Below are 15840 nucleotides of genomic sequence, written 5' to 3'. Positions count from 1 at the left end.
ACCTGCTCTGCATTCCCTTCCTGGTCACTCCTGACTCCCAGACTGGCATTCCTGGGGTTGCTTCCCGAGTAAGCTGCCTGCTTCTGCACCCCTGCCCTAGGGTCTGCCCTGGACAAACTGAGCTCAGACATCTGGGAAGTGTGAGGCCAGCTCTGGGTTTGGAGTGCACAGTTGCTGGAACTTTCAAGAAACAGGAACATGCAGGGAAAAGGGTCTAAAAGAGAACGTTATCAGTGGTTTCGTTCAAGCATGCATCTGTCCCTCTAACTAATGATTATTCAGAGCCTCCTCTGTGTCACACTCTTTGATTCAAGAATGGAACCTTCTAGACCCAATGCTAATATCATCCTCAATGGGGAAAAACTGAGAGCTTTCCCCCTAAGGTCAGAAACAAGACAGGGATGTCCACTCTCGCCACTGTTATTCAACATAGTATTGGAAATCTTAGCCTCAGCAGTCAGACAACACAAAGAAATAAAAGGCATCCAAATCGGCCAGGAGGAAGTCAAACTTTCACTCTACACAGATGACATGATACTCTATATGGAAAACCCAAAAGATTCCACCAAAAAACTGCTAGAACTGATTCATGAATTCAGCAAAGTTGAAGGATATAAAATCAATGCACAGAAATCGGTTGCATTCCTATACACCAACAATGAAGCAACAGAAAGAGAAATCAAGGAATCGATCCCATTTAAAATTGCATCAAAAACCATAAAATACCTAGGAATAAATCTAACCAAAGAGATGAAAAATCTATACACTGAAAACTATAGAAAGCTTATGAAAGAAATTAAAGAAGACACACAAAAAAAGGAAAAATATTCCATGCTCCTGGAGAGGAAGAACAAATATTGTTAAAATGTCAATTCCACCCAAAAGAATCTACATATTCAATGCAATCCCTATCAAAGTAATACCAGCATGCTTCACAGAGCTAGAACAAATAATCCTAAAATTTGCATGGAACCAGAAAAGACCTCGGATAGCCAAAGCAATCTTGACAAAGAAAACCAAAGAAGGAGGCATCACAATCCTGGACTTCAAGCTGTATTACAAAGCTGTAATCATCAAGACGGTGTGGTACTGGCACAAGAACAGACACTCAGATCAATGGAACAGAATAGAGAACCCAGAAATGGACCCACAAGCATATGGCCAACTAATCTTTGACAAAGCAGGAAAGAATATCCAATGGAATAAAGACAGTCTGTCTCTTCAGCAAGTGGTGCTGGGAAAACTGGACAGCAACCTGCAGAAAAATGAGCCTGGACCACTTTCTTACACCAAACACAAATATAACCTCAAAATGGATGAAAGACCAAAACCTAAGACAGAAAGCCATCAAAATCCTCGAGGAGAAAGCAGCCAAAAACCTCCTTGATCTTGGTTACAGGCAACTTCTTACTCAACACGTCTCCAGAGGCAAGGGAAACAAAAGCAAAAATGAACTATTGGGACCTCATCAAAATAAAAATCTTCTGCACAGCGAAGGAAACAATCAGCAAAACTAAAAGGCAACCGACAGAATGGGAGAAGATATTTGCAAATGACATATCAGATAAAGGGTTAGTATCCAAAATCTATAAAGAACTTATCAAATTCAACACCCAAAAAACAAATAATCCAGTGAAGAAATGGGCAAAAGACATGAATAGACACTCTCCAAAGAAGACATCCATTTGGCCAACTGACACATGAAAAAATGCTCAACGTCACTCATCATCAGGGAAATACAAGTCAAAACCACAATGAGATACCACCTCACACCTGTCCGAATGGCTAACATTAATAACTCAGGAAACAACAGATGTTGGCAAGGATGCAGAGAAAGGGGAACCCTCTTGCATTGTTGGTGGGAATGCAAACTGGTGCAGCCACTCTGGAGAACAGTATGGAGGTTCCTCAAAAAACTAAAAATAGAACTACCCTATGACCCAGCAATTGCACTACTAGGCATTTATCCAAGGGATACAAGAGTGCTGTTTCGAAGGGACACATGCACCCCAATGTTTATAGCAGCACTATCGACAATAGCCAAAGTATGGAAAGAGCCCAAGTAGCCATCGCTGGATGAATGGATAAAGAAGATGCTACACACACACACACACACACACACACACACACACACACAATGGAGTATTACCCGACAATCAAAAAGAATGAAATCTTGCCATTTGCAACTATGTGGATGGAACTAGAGGGTATTATGCTAAGCAAAATTAGTCAGAGAAAGACAAATATCATATGACTTCACTCATATGAGAGCTTTAAGATATAAAACAGATGAACAGAAGGGAAGGGAAGCAAAAACGATATAAAAACAGGGCGGGGGACAAAACAGAAGAGACTCTTAAATATGGAAAACAAACAGAGGGTTATGGAGGGGTTGTGGGAGGGGGGATGGGCTAAATGGGGGAGGGGCATTAAGGAATCTACTTCGGAAATCATGGTTGCACTCTATGCTAACTAACTTGAATGTAAATTGAAAAAAAAAAAAAGAAGGAACCTTCTGCTTTTTGTAGAAAGAAAGGGGATTTAATGCCATTACCTTGGCTGGTTTACTGGGTCTTTTATAGGAGCCGCTGCTGTTTATGATACTGTTTCTGCGAACCTCGCAGTGCCAACTTCTGCCCATTACCTTCCTCCCCCGTGCCACGTAGCCTATCCTCCAAACTGGGGCACTCTTCAGAAGGCAAGGGTGCTGTTAACAATGACAAGGGACAACAGAGTCAACTGAGAGGGATGTTACCCTGCCCCAGGGGAGCAGAAGGGACCCGGGCAAAGCTCTTGGTGCCCTGTGGAGGGTCCCCTGGGAGAGGCTGGTGCATCAGCTGGAGTTCATGCCCTGGCGGTCTGTTTCCCACCCGATCTCGAGACGGCCGGCTTGGTAGCTTGTGCAGAGGGGACGCAGCCCCTAGAGAATCCTGAGCTCGTTTACTGGCGAAAGCAACAGAACCCAGGCCCAGAGGAGAAGCACGGGGTGGAGGAGGGAGAGGAAGCCCGACCAGGGAGGCACTTCTCACCCTCGGGAGCAGGGCAGACATCAGGAGCTGGGGGGTGGGCACGGTCCAGGGGCAGCGCCAGCTGCTCGGGGGACCACCTAAGGGCTTGTGAGGTGGGAAGACTTCCGTGAATACCGTGTCATTTCTGTGCACCGGGACCCCAAGAGGCAGGTTCTGTTGGCTGCGTCCTGCAGGTTGCAAACCGAGTATCACGGAGGCTGAGTAGTGTCCTCACTGTGGAGTGACAGAGCTGGGGCTCTGGTCCTGGTCTGCACTGGCCGCTGGCCACCCCCACACTCACTGCCCTGCTGATTCATCAGTAACGGGTCCTGTTAACCTGTCTGCCTTCACCTTTCTGCCAGATCAATTAACATGTGGTGGTGTTTGCTTAGCCGCCTGCTCTTTCGGCGGTAAGTGGGGGCCCACAGAGCTGTGAACAAAGGCCACACCGAGCGGGGCCGGGTCTGCGGGCCGAGCTGTGCCGCCTCGTGGCGTCCTCCGGACGGAAGGACGTCCACGTGTTTTACCCGTTCTTTGTGACTTGGCATCTCTGTGGTGTTTACTGCTGGCAGCGTCTGGCACGCCGCTGGTGGCTGGGCACCGTCCGCGTCCTGACGGCGGCCCGGACAGCAGTGAAGCCGGGCCGCGTGTCCCGCTCTGCCTCCTCAGGGTGGGACCCTCGGGGTGCGTTGGCTCCTGGACGCCTCCTGGGCCCCTTCTGGTGCCGGAAGGCCTGTTCACCCCCAAGTCTCCCACTGGTATTCTTTGACTCCTCCTCAAAATTTGAGAAGACTATAGTTTTGAGACTCGACAGCATTTTCAGGACGTTTTATGTGTGTTGTGGAACGTGTAAGAAGGCCTTTGCTTCCTCGCTTTAAAATCCAAGCATACTTAGGAAAGCTCACAGAAAACAAACAGGAAAGAGCTCCCAGCCAGCCCGCTGGGGGTCATGGGACGATGGGGGCCGTGCTCCAAGACGATCCCAAGAACTCGGGAGCTGGTGTGGACGCTCAGTGGCCGCACTCAGGAGGTGCCTGGCCTGGGGCGCTTCACCACACAGTGCCTGACGCCTGAAGCCGTGTTCTGTGGTGGTGACACGGGGCCCCCAGCCCACGTCTGTAACGCACACACACTCCCAAGGCCGGCTGCAGAAGCGGACGTCGAAGCTGGCCTTGCAGCTCACGCACTCGCGTCCAGCTCAGATTCAGGGGAATGAGGTCTGTGCTCCTGCCTTTACGGCATTTTATATGTCCGCAAGGCCGCGCACTGGATGAAGAGGGCCCAGACCCCCGTGCGCCAGGAGGCTCACGGCGAGGACAGGCCAGCTTCCCCTTGAGTGGCGTCAGCCCGCGGGAAGGAGGCCGCGTCGATGCCCAGCAGGCAACGCACCCCGACCTCCTTGCCGGCCCGCACAGCGCTGGCGGCAGCCTCCGAGCCGTCCTGTGGTCCCAGCCGCGCCAGCTTCCGCAAGAATCCGTCCAGCCTGGTCACGGCGGCGGGCTGCTGACACCACGGGCCTGACCCCGGGGGGATTTCCTGACTTGTGTGGACGAGCGGCGGAGGCCAGCCACCGCACGGCTCTGAGCCACCACCCCCTCCTGCCAGGACTGCTGGTGGCCGCCCCGGCGGGTTTCCTTGCCAGCCCCCCGCCCTTTGCTGCCTGTGCCCAGCACCACAGCCGCGGGGGCTCCCGAAGCCCGCCCGCCCACCATCCCTCCGACCAACCGCCACGCTCCGGGTCTGTTCCCGCGGACAAGGCTGCTCTCCACACGGTGCTGGCGGGGTCGGTGCCGTGCCCTCCCCCTCGCCTCCCGGCACGCTCCAGCTAGGGGTCCCTGTGCTGGCTGTCCCCCTGCCCCGAGCACCTGCCCAGATGCCGCAGCCACAGCCTTCGTTCACACTGTACCTCTTGTTGGGGCCCCCCTCACTCAGTTTACACCACCACCCACACCCACGTCCTTCCCCAGCCGAGTACTTTCCTGTCTCCATAGCACTTTTCTCCTCCTGAAGGAGCAGGTAGTTCGTTGTCTCACCAATCGCTTATTTTTTTTTTTTTTTTACTCCTGCGAGAATATGAGCCCCGTGAGGGAATGGCTGTCATTCTTCTGTTTTGCCCAGGACGTATCACACACCCCAACACCGTCCCTGGAGCAAAGCGGGTAGTCAGGAAATATTTGCTGAAGGGACAAGCCAGTGGATGAATGAGCCTCAGACTTGCCCCAGATGTCCCTAGCACATACGGCCCCGACACGTCACCTGCCCCTTGAACGGTGGCAAGAGCGGGTGTGAGTGTGGCTGTCCAGTCCACGGCACATAGGAGGCTTCTGTTGAACCGCTTTGAACCGCCGCAGGGTTGCCCACGAACGGAGCCCACGTAATTTCCCTGGAAGAGGCCACAAAGGTTGTACTAGGGCGGGAGCCGGGGTCCTCACCTGTGGCACAGAAAGAACACCGAGCGGGGTCAGGGGCCCGGGGTTGACCTGTGGCTCTGCTGCGAGCGGCTGGGGTCCCACCGAGGAGCTCTGGTCTCCTCACCAGTGGGACGAACACCCGGCTCTGACAGGCCACAGCCCACCCTGGCTGGGGGAGCCCTGAGGGGCGTGAAGGGTGTGACCGTCACCGGTGTGGGGAGACCCAAGGTGGCCGGGGCACAGGCAGGGACGCCAGCAGCCTGCAAACAGGGCTCCACATTCTCCTCCCGTGACGCTGCTGGGTAGTGCCACATTATCCGGGAACACGTCCTCTCCATTAACTAACGTCTGAACCTCTTGGGTGATTCAACACGTCCTGACAGTACGCGGGCTCCCGGACATGATTTAATATTGCAGACATAGAGCGAGGATTAAGTTAATACGAGATGTTCCTCAGGGAATGAAGAGTTCAGACCAGCGTCTCTCTGAGGGGTAGGAGATTCGTGGCGCCTTACTGGAAGTACCAATCGTGGCCTCACCCCCGTGAGAAGGGAGAAAGCTTACTCCTTACGTAATGTCACCGAGGGAGTGGACGGTCGATTTGGCGGCAACCACGGCAACTTGTAATGCCCTCCGTTCCAGCCACCACGGGACAGGTGGAGCCCACGCTCAGGCCATGACGGTGGCCAGGCGGCTGGGCCGACACCAAGCTCCTGTCCTCAAGAGCCGTGCAGTCTCAGGAAGCCACTCGGTTCTGCTAGAGCCACAGATCCCACACGAATAAGCCGGAATAAATAATTGTACGACAGCACCTGCGTTGTGAGGAAGGCAAAGGCCACGTGAGCGTTTAGGACAGTCTTGGCACGGGAGTCCTCCGCACATGGTAACGCGTGCGTGTGCCTACGCGTTGTTGAAAGGGCCTCTTGGCCAAGAGCAGCGTGGTGTCTGTCCTTATCAGCTTCGTGCCGTAGCTGTCCTCTCTGGGGACGGCACCTCAGATCGGCTTTTGAGGAGGACACAGAGCAGGAGCCCACTCCGTCCAGTGATGCTCCTTACGTGGTGGATGCCGAGCTCTGGGGTCTCTCGGGACAGGCTCCCACTCTCCCGGGAACCTCGCCGTGGGGCCCAGGTGCCACATGTGAGGAAGCCTGGGTGACACAGGGAGGCCACACGCAGGCTTTCCAGTCGCCCGCTGAGGCCCCGGGCGTCGCGGATGCCGTGCCGCAGAGACGTGAGCATGTGCTGGCATCATCTGTTCCACAGAAGGGGTGACCACACGCTGGCGAGGGAGGGCTTGGGGCGCCCTGGGCCTGTCACTGCCCCTGGGCCTCCACACCTGCACGTGCGGCCCCTGTCCCTGACCGAGCCCGGGCTCAGGCGGTGGGCGGCCGGGGAGGGACACGTATCTCAGAGCCAAGAGGGGGCTCCTGTCCACTCACAGGTCGGCCCTAGGCGGGCACGCTTGCGTCCGTGTTGCTGCTGTGTCTCGAATGCCCAGAGCACCACCCGCACTTAGTGGGTGCTTGGAAAAAAAGTCTGAATTTGAATCAAGGCTAAGGGTGGACCAGAGCCGAGTGAGTACTTCCCAGGGCGTCCCTGGCGTTTCCCACACGCGTACGTGTGTGAACAGAAGGGTGTGGTCGCCCCAGTGTCACCGAGGCTTTTGGGGAGATGTAACAAATAAACAGCAGGTGCCGGGACAGCATGACACGTGCAGCTGTGAACCGGATGGCTCAGCCCCGTAAGAGCTCCTGTGGGGGCCTCGCGGTCACGAGGGATGCCTTCCCCCCGGGGGCGCCTGCAGGCGTGCCTGTCCTACGGGTTAACACGCTTCAGAGGGCGGCCCCGGGGAAACACGGTCGTCGGTCCTGCAGCAAAGCCAGACCACGGGGCGCCCTGCGTGGTCCCAGGGCCACGGGGTGCCATCTGTTCACATTGCGGGTCATCACCACCGGCCCCAGAGGTGGAGGTCAGGGCTCCACGGGGCACGGGACGTCCACGGCGAAGAGCTATTCACCCAAATGTCGGCGGTGCCCGGGGGGGACCCCGTTCAAACTAGCCCGTCTGACTCGCGGAAGCAGCCGTGCAAGGAGAGGTGGTACCGCCCGGCTGAGGCTGGGGGCGTCCCGACGGGGGCGTCCCCGCGAGGAGGAAGCTCAGAGTGCTTTGGCCTCAGCTTACAAGCCATTACTCTAGGATCTGACAATGTCCTCACACTACAGATGTTGCAAGATGATTAACGCAGCAGTTAAAGCCTTTGGTTGTTGCTCCTGCCTCAGTTTTGGTTCCGGCGTCTTCACGGAGCCGACTCCCTCTCTGCTCCTCACCGGCCACCGCGGCCTGCGCTGTCTGTCCATCGTGAGACCGTGACCTGAGCCACCAGCCGAGCCACCCAGGCACCCCTGGTGTGGGGGAGTTGTAAGTCACTATTTCTGCAGGAACTTTCAGCCCCGCCACTCTTCTCCCCTTCCGGGACTCCGACAGCACGAGCGTCGGATCTGGTTACGGTGCCGCAGTCTCCGGGCCTCCGTCCATTTTATTTTCGGTCCGTGTCTTCGCTGCTTTTCAGGTTGGGCAAATGCGGTTGTTCTGCTCTGCGTCCACGACTCCTCTGTCCTTCCTGTTGGAGGCCGAATCCACCCACCGAGCTTCTCACATCACGTATCGTGTTTTTCTGTTCTAGAGTTTCCATTGCCTTCTTCTTTATGTCTTCTCTTCCTTCACTGAGACTTCCCATGTCTTTGCTGAGACTCTCTTTCCGGGTCTGCTTCAAGCGTGTTTGTAACCACTTGTTGAAGCGTTTTTACAGCAGCTGCTCAAATAATTCTGTCATCTTGATGGTGGTGTCTGCTGATTGTCCCTCATTTGGTTTGCAATCTTCCCGGTTCTTGGTGTGATGACTGATTTTCCAGTGAAACCTGGAAACGTTGGGTTTTATGTTACAGGCTCTGGGTCTTATTATAACCTCCTGCCGTAGCCGTTCGGGAGAGTAGAGCGAACACTCCCCACGTAGCTCAGAAGATCACACAGATAAATGCTAACAACGCACTTAGCCATCAGGGACCGGTCCTTCCCACCTGAGCCGTGTTGGCCAGAAGCGCCGATTCCCGAGGGGAGGCAGGCAGAGTCCGGGGTGGGATCTCGTGCTTTGTGTCCAGAAGCAGAGAGGCACTCCGGTGTGAACAGGCACACGGAAGGGACCTACCGCAGGTGCCAAGAGTCTAGACATGGAACGACTCAGCTTCTTGTAAAACATTAGCAAATAGAGGCCGCGAGTCTGCAGTGACGCAGGAATAAAAGAGAAATAGAGAGGAGGGAAAAAACCCTCGCCGCCACCGGAGGACGGGCGTCTGCTCTGCGCTGGCTACCCAGCCTCCGAGAGGGGGACGTGGCTTTACCGTGAGTACGTTTGGGCTCACCCCTTAACCCAGTAGCACAACTCAGCACGGCCATCCTGACGCTATGTGCCTCGAACGTGACGCAATGTGCAGAGTGACTGGCACCACGGGCAGCCGTCTGGCTCTGCCCTGAGTACACACTCCGATCAGACACGTAGACCCACATCCCAGGGTCCAGAGAATACGGGCGAGAGAGAAACACCACACAGAGACGAGAGCAAAGGCCTTCCTGCAGAATGACTCCCGCATTCTTCACAGAGTCAGTGATGTGGGGGATCAGCCGGTGGGAGGAATGTTCTAGAATCAGGATGGCCTGATTCTCTTTGATGGAGTCAAAGTGATTGAGACATACCAAGCGATGAAGTTTATAAACCAGATCAATTTCATCCAAAAAATCTATAAAAGACAGTGTTCGGACAATTGGGGAAATCTTCAGTGTTATGTGGTATTGTGGTTATGGAAAAGAGTGACCTTATTTTTTAGGAGATTCATACTTAATTATTCAGGGATAAGTGTCTCGATTTCTGTAAGCTAGTTCCAGAATGGTTCATTATTTCATTTTATGTGAACGCACACACGTTTCGTGTATGTACACACACATGCGTAGGTTTCCATCACACTACTCTTTCTACTTTGTGTGTTTCAATCTCGGTTAAAAAAAACCTGGGGAGAAACAGCCAAAAGCAAAACAAAACAAAACACAAACTCCAAACCGACCAAACGTGATTCTCGTGATGTTACTTTCTGGGTTGGGCGTTCATACCCTTGACCGTCTGCTGTGGGTCACGCGGGTTTTCCTTTCTCTCCCGATCCCGCCCGGTCTGATGGATCCAGCCGCCACCTGGCCTTTGGATGGAGCCTGGATCCCGGACTCAGTGTGGCCCCAGGCCGAGGACCCAGCTGGGGTGTGCGCTCGTCTGCTGCGTCGATGTCCGCTCCCGGGAACCCGTCAACGCACAACACTGGTCTTTGACCAGACAGGACAGGTTAATCTCGTGAAAAGACATTCACACTGATCTGTCCCTCTCATTCGTGCAGCACAGGTTGACCTGCGCAGCCTCTGTCCACCCGTGGGTCTCGGTGAAAGTGCACTTCTGAAACTGTGGTAGCCAGATTTGGGTTTCGTTCTCTCAGGTCCTGCTTTCTCACTCCCCAAACGCCACGCGGATGCGGGCGTTAAATTAGAATCACACGTGACACTGTCCGCCACAGGACCGGTCACATCAAGGTGGAGCAAGAGACTCAGATGAGACGTCAAGAGACCTGAGCTAGGCCCGGAGCCTGAGGCCCGCAGAGACGCCACGGCAAAGGAAAGTCACAGGGTATCCTTCTCTGCCAAATTCTAAGGGCCACGAAGCTTCTACCTTCCCTGAGGAGGGGGAGTCCGGGCTCGCAGCAAGGGGGGTGCCCAAGTCTATATTCCGGCTCATGATGACCTGCCTTCCACGGGGCCATGGGGAAGGGATGTCCCCTTGAGACCACGCTGAAACGACACGTCCAAATGCTGGAGGTTCCCTGCCAGCCGGGCGCTGTGCCCAGCAGGACTCTTGCCGCCCAGGCGGGGAAGCCGGGGGATGAGTCAGAGGACAAGGCTGGGAGACGCGTCCTGGCTGCGACGGCTGTGTATCTGGGGCCTGTCACCCGGATCCCTCAGGGTCTCAGGGTCCAGGTGGTAAACCCAGGGTCGAATGAAACTCTCTACCTCTCCTCCAGATTTAAGGTCTGTCAATGCCAGGTAAGAGTGGACGGCAAGGGAGCCGTGGTGTTTTGGAAAATAGCAGACTGGGGAGGAGGAAAGTAGCAGCAAAGACTGAAGAGGGGAGGGGCTCAAGCCCGTGAGGAGAGCCTGGGGGGCAGGCAGTGCAGGTGGGGGGGTGTAGGTGAGGGACCCCCTGGGGGGGCAGGTGCGGGACCCTGGGGGGGCAGGTGAGGGAGGGGGTGTAGGTGAGGGACCCCCTGGGGGGTAGGTGAGGGACCCTGGGGGGGCAGGTGAGAGAGGGGGTGTAGGTGAGGGACCCCTTGGGGGTCAGGTGAGGGACCCTGGGGGGGCAGGTGAGGGAGGGGGTGTAGGTGAGGGAGGGGGTGTAGGTGAGGGACCCCGAGGGACAGGTGAGGGACCCTGGGGGGTGTAGGTGAGGGACCCTGGGGGTGCAGGTGAGGGAGGGGGTGTAGGTGAGGGACCCCGAGGGACAGGTGAGGGACCCTGGGGGTGTAGGTGAGGGACCCTGGGGGGGCAGGTGAGAGAGGGGGTGTAGGTGAGGGACCCCCTGGAGGGCAGGTGAGGGACCCTGGGGTGTAGGTGAGGGACCCTGGGGGCGCAGGTGAGGGAGGGGGTGTAGGTGAGGGACCCCGAGGGACAGGTGAGGGACCCTGGGGGTGTAGGTGAGGGACCCTGGGGGGGCAGGTGAGAGAGGGGGTGTAGGTGAGGGACCCCCTGGAGGGCAGGTGAGGGACCCTGGGGTGTAGGTGAGGGACCCTGGGGGCGCAGGTGAGGGAGGGGGTGTAGGTGAGGGACTCTGGGGGGCAGGTGAGGGAGGGAGTGTAGGTGAGGGACCCCGGGGGACAGGTGAGGGACCCTGGGGGTGTAGGTGAGGGACCCTGGGGGGGCAGGTGAGAGAGGGGGTGTAGGTGAGGGACCCCCTGGAGGGCAGGTGAGGGACCCTGGGGTGTAGGTGAGGGACTCTGGGGGGCAGGTGAGGGAGGGAGTGTAGGTGAAGGACCCCGGGGGACAGGTGAGGGACCCTGGGGGTGTAGGTGAGGGACCCTAGGCGCGCAGGTGTGGGAGGGGGTGTAAGTGAGGGACCCCAGAGGGCAGGTGAGGGAGGGGGTGTAGGTGAGGGACCCCAGAGGGCAGGTGAGGGAGGGGGTGTAGGTGAGAGAGGGGGTGTAGGTGAGGGACCCCCTGGGGGGCAGGTGAGGGAGAGGGTGTAGGTGAGGGACCCTGGGGGGCAGGTGAGGGATGGGGTGTAGGTGAGGGACCCCAGAGGGCAGGTGAGGGAGGGGGTGTAGGTGAGAGAGGGGGTGTAGGTGAGGGACCCCCTGGAGGGCAGGTGAGGGACCCTGGGGGGACAGGTGAGGGAGGGGGGTGTAGGTAAGAGAGGGGGTGTAGGTGAGGGACCCCCTGGGGGGCAGGTGAGGGACCCTGGGGGGGCAGGTGAGGGAGGGGGTGTAGGTGAGGGACCCCCGGGGGGCAGGTGAGGGAGGGGGTGTAGGTGAGGGACCCCCGGGGGGCAGGTGAGGCAGGTTGGCACGGAGCTGGTTGTGAGCTATGACATCATCCCCCCTCCGGGTGGTGAGCACCCCAAATCCCCTTCAAGCCTTCAGTCTGGGATCTTGGGAGGGGCTGGAAGAATAACCAGTCCTGTGGGGGATGGGGGAGGCTGGAGCCTTGGGGACTCACAGGACAAAGGATGGGGCTGGGGGACAGCGGACACAGGCTCTCTGGGGGACCCCAGTCCATCCCGCTCTGCAGTTAAAACTCAAGCTGGCACCTTTGACCGCCTCCTGCCGGCCTTCCCGAGTAGCCCTGGGCTCCGGGGAGCCATCCTGAGGGGACAGGTGTGCAAAGTGGCCTAGCTCAGGACACAGGTCATGGGCTGGCTCCTTCCTATCCCTCACCTAACCTCTGAGGAAATCAGTGCGTTTGTGGCATCGTATGGTAAGGTTCTTTAAATGAGATGGTTTCACCGAAAAGATCAGCCTCCCAGTTTTCTCGGGAGTGGGACGCTGGGGACAGGCACGCTTCTTACCTCCTGTCGGCTTCCCCGTGCGGGGGCTCATCCCAGGCGGCCCTTTGCAAATGCTGCCATGTCATCAGACCCCTGCCAGTGCTTCTCAGGTCCCTGAAACGACACGTCAAACCCCCCTTTAGGGCACGGCTTCTTGACCGTGGTTGGGTCATGAACTTGTCAGAGAATGTGATGACCACAACCCATCTCCTCGGATATAATCTACATCAGCACACACATAATCGTGGCTCGGCCTGGACCCCCCCCCCCCCCCCCCCCCCCCCCGCCGGCCCTGTGCGTTCCACCCAAGGTCATATGGACCGGCGTGCGGTTGGGACAGAGAGGCCGGGTCCTGGCTCCTCACCTCTCTCTCTGCACCTGGTGGCTTCTGACCTCCTCCCGGACGTCTGGGCAACGCCAGTGCTCGCCACATCCTACGTGCCCAGAGCGTCTCCTTCCCTCCCCCCGAGAATCAGCCGCCCCTGCACCGATGAAGCTGCTGGAACACAAGTCACTGTAACCGGGGCGCCTGCTCCCCCTGCCTCGGTGTCCCCGGTCCAGCCGACCCCAGGTGTGCACCACGTCCCCTCCGGGTCAGCCATACCGCGGGGCCCCACGAGACCCGTGAGGGGCAGCCTGGGCCCCCCACCCGCGGTCCCATTAGTCTGCAAAGATAGACACACACGCCCTCGTATGTGCCTAACACGCCCCTCTCTGCCCGGGGCCTATTTTTGAGAAGACGAGCTGCTCCAGTCCAATTGTAACTGCTAAATCTGTTTCAGTGTATAGGTAAGAGGATTATAATTAGCACACTTGTATGCAAATGTACTGTCAACTTCATTTTTCCTCTGAAGCAGCTATTTATGGAACTATTTTTGCTTGTGGAGTCCAGAGAAGAGAGACTTCCCTCCGCCCACCACCCTCCAAGCGAGCGCTGTGAGCAGCGGGCAGCGGACGGGTGGGCAGGGGAGTCGCCCATCTGCTCGCCGGTGCTTTCCGGGCCCGAAGCTTGCAGGAAACGCAGTCCTGGAGGGAGTGGCTGACACTCCTTCTAGCATTTCCCAAGTCCGCCCTGAGCACCTCTCACCCGCGGTGAGAATCTGTGCAGCCCCTCATCCGGGCAGGGGCTGGAACCTTGGCCCATCCAGGGCACGGCCCTCAGGGCGCTTCTGCCCGTCGGTTTCTAGCTGGCGGTGATGCTACACACGACCCACGTGAAAACCCAGCTCCTTGAAGGCCGCGGAGACGTGTGAGAGCTGCTACCCTCAGCCACTGAGTCCCCTGCCCTGTCCCGGCCCGAGCCCCCGCTCCATCCGGACGCCACGGCCCCGGTGCGGCCTGGCCCTGGCTTGCGGGACAGAGCCACCGAAATAGCAGGGGAAATAAATGGGAGCTCGGTTTGAACTTCCCATGGGTTCCGGTAGTTTCCCTGTTCCCGCCCTCTGCCCACCGGCACCCCCGGCACCGGACAGGCCGGGGTGGGGGCTGCAATCCGAGGGCACAGGGTCTGTTTCGGACAAGCCGCCAGGCTCCACTCTGGCTGCACGACCCCGGGGAGTCTCTGCCGAGCCCTCAGTGAGGGGCCCCAGGCTGGTCCTCAGGCCTCTGTCGCGTCCCCATAAAGGACCAGCGGAGACCAAAGCTGGCCCCCCTCCCCACCCCAGTGACGGCAGACACAAACGGCAGATCTCGCTGACCCCAACAGGAAGGGAGCAAATTTCCCAGATGATTTAATTTTACTTTTCAATCACGACAACTCTTAATCGGTAATTTCTTTTTCAAATCAATTTTATAAAACATGTGATTAATCACCGCCCTGCCCCTGAAACAGAACGTAGCGCACATAATTCAACTTTCCGTGAGAAGCCGTGTGCGCAGTTGTGAAGCTGCCTCGCCGTGGTGCCAACGGCACGTGTGCGGGTGGGGGAGGGGGGGGCGCTGATGGCCCGATTTCTGAGTGGCCGTCATTTCCCCACAGAGGGGACAGCACGCCTCCACGGGGTCTGGTGCTGCCCACTTTTGCAAAAATAAGTCTTCACGTAAAGTCGGAAGCAGCGACCTTCACGTGGAGAACTCACCATCCAGGGTTCCCTCGGCCAGTTTGACGAGAACGCTGTCGCACTTGCCCCGACTTTCGTGCGCCGACACCGTGGGCCCCCCCTCGCTGCCAGGCTGGGGCAGGTGCGGACCCAGGGGGCACGTCCCACAACCTGAGCCCACAGACCCACAACGTCCCCTTCAGGGAGCTTCCTTTCTGCGTCGCTTTCAAGACAATCTTTTCAAGCCTGGGCAACGACAGGGGGACAGTCGCGTCCTACAGGTTTGTATGTGATGAGAGGGACACCCCATGAAATGGTGATGTGATACATCTGCCTTTGTGAGACGTCTGTATTGGCACGGAACACCCCGGTATTTGCTCTGGAAGCTGTGTGAGCCAGCAGCAGGGATGGTCAGAGCCTCCCCGTCTCTGGGCTCCCGTGATTCCCAAGCACTGAAACTACTTTCACGGTGGGCGGTTCTCCAACCGACAGCACGGAAGGGGCATTTCGTCAAACCACATGCTGGCTTATTCTCTGAAAACTGAGAGCGAACAGTAGTCTGTAACATGTTGCTTTGAAAATAATCATGCTTAAGATTCTAGGATGGCTGGGGCGCCTGGGCGGCTCGGTCGGTCGAGCGTCCGACTTCAGCTCAGGTCACGATCTCACAGTCTGTGAGTTCGAGCCCCGCGTCGGGCTCTGATGGCTCGGAGCCTGGAGCCTGCTTCCGATTCTGTGTCTGCCTCTCTCTGCCCCTCTCCCGCTCATGCTCTGTCTCACTCTCAAAAATGAATAAATGTTAAAAAAAAATTTAAAAAAAAGATTCTAGGATGGCAGTCTTTTCTGGTCACTCAAACTTCTCCCCCGCCCCCCGCCTTTTTTAACCACATGACTATAGTCAAAAAAATTTAACTTTTGAAATAGAATATAAAAAATCATGAGACACTTTGAAGTCTTCTATGCAAATAAGTCTGGAAACCTAGAGGAAATACAGACCATCAAAACTGATCCCACGAGGGAGATGTAAACATGCCAATCACCACTGAGGAAACAGAGAAAGTTATGAAGGAATTACCTAGCCTACAAAAAGTACCAAACCCAGATGAGTTCACTGGGAATTCTACCAAACCTCATAAGAGACCTGATAGTCCTGATGCTCTAGGAATTATTCCAGAGCATGGAAAACAAAGAAAACTTCTGAATCCCTTTTACAAAGCAGGTAAACACTGATACTTAAGCCAAACATGATTAGTGCA

General features: G+C 56.7%; 1 protein-coding gene across 2 annotated transcripts in view; it reads right to left on the bottom strand.

Moving 5' to 3' along the window:
- The window catches only part of KCNG2 (potassium voltage-gated channel modifier subfamily G member 2), a 72848-nt gene that overhangs the window by 31407 nt on the left and 25601 nt on the right, over positions 1 to 15840 (bottom strand). For both annotated transcript variants that reach the window (XM_078435092.2, XM_060611821.3), the window contains exon 2: positions 12567 to 12659. The gene's annotated coding sequence lies outside the window, so the exon portion shown is untranslated. The remainder of the gene's footprint in view (positions 1 to 12566; positions 12660 to 15840) is intronic.

Source organism: Panthera onca, chromosome D3 (assembly GCF_046562875.1).
Source record: "Panthera onca isolate mPanOnc1 chromosome D3, mPanOnc1 haplotype 2, whole genome shotgun sequence".
Taxonomy (NCBI): domain Eukaryota; kingdom Metazoa; phylum Chordata; class Mammalia; order Carnivora; family Felidae; genus Panthera; species Panthera onca.
This window is presented reverse-complemented; position numbering and strand designations above follow the sequence as displayed.